This window comes from Tiliqua scincoides, chromosome 11 (assembly GCF_035046505.1).
Source record: "Tiliqua scincoides isolate rTilSci1 chromosome 11, rTilSci1.hap2, whole genome shotgun sequence".
Classification (NCBI taxonomy): domain Eukaryota; kingdom Metazoa; phylum Chordata; class Lepidosauria; order Squamata; family Scincidae; genus Tiliqua; species Tiliqua scincoides.
In genome coordinates this window covers 2,426,081-2,432,080 of record NC_089831.1, presented here as the reverse complement: position 1 = coordinate 2,432,080, position 6,000 = coordinate 2,426,081, and the positions used below count along the sequence as shown (strand labels likewise).

Genomic DNA, 6,000 nt, shown 5'->3' with positions numbered 1-6,000 from the left:
ACGTTTCCTGCGGCGCTGCCACCTTTGCCCAAACAGGTCTGGCCGGTTTCGGAGAGGCAGCCGGACAACCTGCCGCACCTGTTGGAGCAGCGGCCCAGGTGGGCGAGGGGCGCCACGGGCGGGCTGAGCGCAGCCCGCTCGCCCGTCCAGCGCATTGTCCGGCGGCGCCTCCAATGAGCGCGCAGGGGGCGCGGCAGCGGCGCGGCGATTGGTGCCGCGGGCTCCGTCCTTCCGAGGGGTGGGAGGGGGCGAGGGAGAGGCGGGGGCTCCCGCAGCTGCTGCCTTGCCCGGGTGGGATCGCATCGCCGCCGCTCCAGCCGGCCGGGACGGAGCTGCGCCCCCCGCGCGCCCGGTAAGTGCGGTCCCTTCTGCTCCCCAGTCTGCCCGGGGCGCCGGAGGGGGCTGCCTGCCCCCCTCGGGGATGGAGTTTGCACAACAAAGCCCCCGCCCGCCCCGTCTCCCTCCCTCCCTCCCTCGGGCACCCGGAGCAGTGGCGTAGCCGGGGGGGGCAGAGCGCTAAGTTTGGCGGGGAGCCTCTCCGGGGCGTGCAAGCGGACCCCCCTTCGGAGCCATTCCGGGCGTATGCCTCCCTTTTGCTCCCCCTGCCCGGAATGGCTCCGCCGGGGGGTCCGCTTGCACGCCCTACAAAACTTAATGCTTCCCCCCCGCTATGCCACTGCTCCAGGGTGAGGCTCCCTGCAAAACGTAGTGTTTTGCCCCCCCCAGCTACTCCACTGCTCGGGTGTTTCCCATGCTCTCGAACAAGCAAGTCCGCCTGTCGCCCTGCTTGCTCCGGAGTAAGTCCCTCTGGTTTCCACAGGGCTTCCCCCGTAAACCTGCTGGAAGTTTGCAGACGTTCCCCTGCGGACTTAACTGGGAGTCGGCCGAAAGGGACCGATTCTCTGGAAGTTCTCTGGGACTCGGCTCTTAATGCAGGCAGGCTTCCAACCTCAACTCCTGGCTGCCAGCGGAGGGGGAAGCGGGATGGAGCGTGAGCAAGCGTGTGCAGGATGGGGACCCCATACCCAGGAAAGTGCCTCGGGGCTCAGAAGCCAAGGAGAAGAAGTCTTCTTGTGCCATGGATAGGAGCTGGTGTCAGTGGGTGCTTGTGCAGGAGACCCTCCCAGTAGTTGGTGGTGGCTCAGGAGGCCCGTGGCCATCAGTTTTGGGAAGGAGGGGGTCATCTTCCAGCTGCGATACTGGGGAGAGCAGGCAAATGTCCTCCTGACTGCTGGGTCCTGTGGGACTGATAGGGATGGAGCAAACAGGGAGGAGGGGAAAGAAAACAGGCCGGAGGACTTGAAGAGGGTGTGTCTGGGGGCTGTTTAACTGTGAGACTCAAGCGTGCAAACCCCCCTCACTTTATGTCTCTTTCTGGGTCTGTTTATCAGTCATCTGGATGGGTGGGTCATCACTGTCTTTGTGGCTGATCAGCCCTCTCTGCCCCAGCCTCTCGAAGTTGTCCTTGGCCTGGGATGGGGAAGGGAGTCAACTTGTGACTAGAACAGGAAGCAAGTCGGTTGCACAAGATTCGTCCCCCAAGCAGGGCTGTGCCTGCCTGCAGATGAAGCGGTTAAGTGATTTTTGTGTCAGTTCCTGTTCGACAAACCGCTGGGCTGATCGAGAGCTGTTGATTTCAGTAGGCAGCAGAGAGACCTCAGCCTGCGTGTTGTGAGACCTTCCCGAAGGGCGCTTTGGATCCAGGGGCTTCAGGTCATCACTTCTGGGTAAGTTTGGCTTATTACTTATGCTGGGAATTTGAACCCTGTTGCTCCCCCTCGATCTCCAGTATCGAGACGACTTTGGTCGTTCTTTGGGTTAGATCCCAGAACATGCTGGCCGTCTTCCCCTTTGGCCTGAGTGTAGCCATTACTCTATGGGGTGCCGCAAGGTTTCATCTTGACACTCCCTGCTCTGCAAAACTGCACATCACTGTGGGGTGCAGCTGTCCAGAGATTAGAACAGAGTTGTCATCCATACCCTTCTTCTGTCGGGCCCGGCAGCATGTCATGCTGTCATGTTCATTGTTCAGCATGTAGTTGGTCTGTGGAACCCCTTGCCACAGCAAGGAGATACCAAGGTGATGGTATCTAGCCTAGATGCCTTTAAAAGGGGATTGGACAAATTTCTGGAGGAATAATCCATTATGGGTTTCAAGCCATGATGTGCATGTGCAACCTCCTGATTTTAGAAATGGGCTATGTCAGAATGCCACATGCAGGAGAGGGCACCAGGATGCAGATCTCTTGTTGTCTTGTGTGCTCCCTGGGGCATTTGGTGGGCCTCTGTGAGATACAGGAAGCTGGACTAGATGGGCCTATGGCCTGATCCAGTGGGGCTGTTCTTATGTTCTTAACTACAATTCCCAGGAGGCCTTGCAGGTCTCTTGTTATCTGGTGTGCTCCCTGGGGCATTTGGTGGGCCGCTGTGAGATACAGGAAGCTGGACTAGATGGGCCTTTGGCCTGATCCAGTGGGGCTGTTCTTATGTTCTTAACTACAATTCCCAGGAGGCCTTGCAGGTCTCTTGTTATCTGGTGTGCTCCCTGGGGCATTTGGTGGGCCTCTGTGAGATACAGGAAGCTGGACTAGATGGGCCTACGGCCTGATCCAGCGGGACTCTTCTTATGTTCTTATGGATCCCAGAGAGACAGTGGAAACTCTGGAGCTCCCAGTTTGCTTGATGTGGGGGAGCAAACTCAGTGGCATATCTTGGGTGGAGCCTGAGGTGCACCTGCCCCAGGCACTATGCCAAGGGGAGGTGCATGTCTGCACAGAGGAGGTGCTGATGGCTTTGTACCCCACGTTCCTTCTCCTGTGGAAGCTCCTCTTCAATGGGGGGTGTGAAGCTGCCACAACAAGCACTCTTTCCTCTGGGGAGAACCTGGGAGTGACATCACATCACAATACCATGTAATGTCATGAGGTCACTGCCCTGGGCGCAAGCAGGCTTGCAATCAGGCCTTGCAATCCGGATGCCCTTCTCCGGGTGGCCTCCTTGTGTTTCGGTGGCTTCACGGTCTGGCTGCTGCCCCCTCTTCCTCCTCCATTTGAGGCTCAATGAGAGTCTCCACCTGCTCGACTTTAATAGAAACTGCTTAGTGGCACCCCCCTCAAGTGCCCTACCTGCCACACCTTAGATATGCAACTAAAAGCAGGTGCCCACGAGAAGCAGGGCTCTTTCAGCAGTGGTACAGACCTAATGGAATGCTTCCCCTAGGAAGGCCCACCTGGCCCCGAGCAGAGTTTTCATTTGCCCAGCTCTTTAGAGAGGCTTTGATGGACTGGCCTCTGTCCTGCTGCAAGGATGGGCTTATGGCCCTTCCTATAGATTTGCTGGCTGGCCTGTTCTTGTGACTGTCCAGGCGTTTGCTGCTATCTTGCTCTTTAGTGCAATTTTTGTTTTAGGTGCTTTTCCTTGCTTTGTGTTCTTCAGAAGATAGTTTAAACTTCTTTAAAATGAATGCTGGCTTTTTTTGACCTGGAGAGACCCTTCTGTTGGAAGGGCTTCCTTCCTGGCGGTTAGGATGAAGCAGGCTCCACTGTGCATGTTTTGTGCAAGAGCCAGGAAGAAACATCTCCTCTGATGTGAGAGCAGGTGCTCTGGCCCTGACATCTGGCCCCTTCCCCAGCCAATTCTGACATCCTGCCAGGGTTGCCCAGACTGTATACAAACTCATTAGCAGCAATGCTAAATATTGTTGATCCCTAATGTGCGAGCCAAAAGGGTTGGCTTAACCTACAGGGATTGTATTGATGTCTTGCCCAGCCCTGAAAACTGAAGGCAAGTAAGAATACTTGGGTTGGAGGGCATGGGACATGACAACTTTGCTGAAGGATAGCAGGCCTGGCTTTGGTCAGTGCCTTTGTGGGAGACCTCTGGGACACTCCCCCCCCCCCAAAAGCCACCTGGAGTTCCACAATGGAAGGAAGGAGGATTACCATTTATTTTACTATGCAGATGACTTTGTGAACTACTCTTGTTGTAAAGCAGTATGCAGTGGGCCCTCTGGCATCCACAGATTGGAATATTCACGGATGTCGAGCCTATGGCTGAAGGGTCTCAGAAGGCCTCCTGGACGCAATTGAAAGGCATTTCTGGTTCTCACCAGAAACGTCTGTTCACATCCAGAGGTGTTCTGAGGCACGGAGAGGTCCGCGAAAAAAGGATGTGCCTTCCAGTCACGCCCAGCAGGCTTCTGAGGAGGCCACGTGCAACCTCTGGAGGACCAGGCATGCCTCCAGGTAAGTAATTGCAGTGCTGTGTGCCCCCTGCCCATGGAGTTCATTATCTATGGAATTTGGTATCGGATCCCTCATGGATACCAAGGGCTCACTGTATAAGTATTCTTAATAATTACAAGAAATGTAATAGAATGAATAAATCAGGAACTGGTGTCAAAACTAAATTGAGCTTCTAACACAAATTATTACTCTGCCCTTGAAATCCTCAGTCTAAAGCAGAGGGGTGTCTAAACAATGTCTGGGAAGCCCAAACACTGCTTAAATGAACGTGCTACATGAAGCCAAGAGAAATTTCTTGGGTTCCAGGCTCATTTCGTAACCTTTCGGAATTTAAAATATAAAATGAGTGATCAAGCTGATGCTTTGGTACAACAGAGGGGCTTGGTGCGGAGTAACAGGCTTGTAAGCAGCTGTTTGCTTGTTTGCTCATGGCGAGTGGAAAGCAGCTCCAGGCAGCCAGACAGGAAAGCCTCTGTGAACCAGGAGGCTTTGGCTGCTTGTCTTTGGTGCCATCCTGGTGCCACAAATGACTAATGTGTATATTTGGGGGCAGGTGAGCTTGCAAAAATTTTTGTGAGCATCTGTTTTGGAGGACCATTTCCAAGGCTGAACTCATAATGGGCATGACAGTGTTCCTTGCTGTGGAGTCCTTAGAGCCTTGGAGCTCCCAGGGATCATTATTAGGCACGGAAAGGACTCCAGACACTTCATATCATGAGTTATGAGAACTTTGTCTTACATGCTTGACTGTTACATTCTTGACTGTTGAGGACTATGAGCCCAATCCTGAACTCTCTTACCACCAGAATACAGTGTTGCAAATGTGCTGTAAGGCATGTTTGCCGGGCTTAGCACTGGCCCAGTGCCAGAGGTAGCCCAGCACGAGCGCATGCTGGGCCAGCTCCGGTGGGAGGCTGGCTGTCCACCTCTCAGCAGTTGCCTGGACCACCTGGTGGTGGAGAGGTGAGTGGGGGTGTGGGGGAGTCAGGGAGGAGGCTTTCCAGGGCGGGGAAGGTGGGGAGAGAGCAGGAGGAGGAGGCATTCCGGAGGGGGAGGAAGTGGGGTGGAACTGGTGGAGCTCCACTCCACTGAATCCTGAGCCCCATGTTGGGCCATGCTACCCAACATGGAGCTCTCTGATTCTGCGGCAGCTCCAGAGCTGCCATAGAATCGAATAACCCCATTGTGGGGCTCCGTCCTTTACTTGGGGGAAGGGGACAAATGTCCCCTTCTCCCGAGGAGGCGGCAGTGGCTGCCCAGGGCACTCTGGATGCTGTGGCAGCTGTTTTCGCCACCACAGCAGCCCTGCACTTTGGGCAGCTCTGGATCGGGCTGTGTGGCTACTATCCAGCCAGAACTTTTATGTCCCACTGATTTCACTGATCACAGATTTTGATAGGGCTTACAGTGCTTAATCTTGACCTGCTGATGCCCTGATTTGTTTTTTAAAACTCATATAGCCGCACATTATCCCAATAGAGGAGAACCTCCTGAAAATCCCAGGGCTCCACCGGGAAACATGTCTTCATGGTACTACTAGGCTATTCGTGTTTCCTGTGAACTCAGTTACTTCTACAGACCTACTCCGAAGTAACCATGCATGGAATTGCAGTCTGAATTCCATTTCGTTTCTGTGGTTGTAATTCTCCCAGTGAAATTATGCACAGGGGAAAGCTGAATTTAATTCTGGGAGGGAGGGGGAGAGGTGCTTGAGAGCCAGTTACTCTCTTACAACCTAATCTACTTCACAGAGTAG

General features: G+C 54.4%; 1 protein-coding gene across 2 annotated transcripts in view; it reads left to right on the top strand.

Moving 5' to 3' along the window:
- Positions 1-267: 267 nt before the first annotated feature.
- The window catches only part of RASSF2 (Ras association domain family member 2), a 41,270-nt gene continuing 35,537 nt past the window's right edge, over positions 268-6,000 (top strand). The window contains exons 1-2 of one of the 2 annotated variants that reach the window (XM_066639598.1): positions 268-352; positions 1,644-1,727. The gene's annotated coding sequence lies outside the window, so the exon portion shown is untranslated. Of the gene's footprint in view, positions 353-1,640; positions 1,728-6,000 lie in introns of both variants that reach the window. The other variant, XM_066639597.1, reaches the window with a different exon arrangement.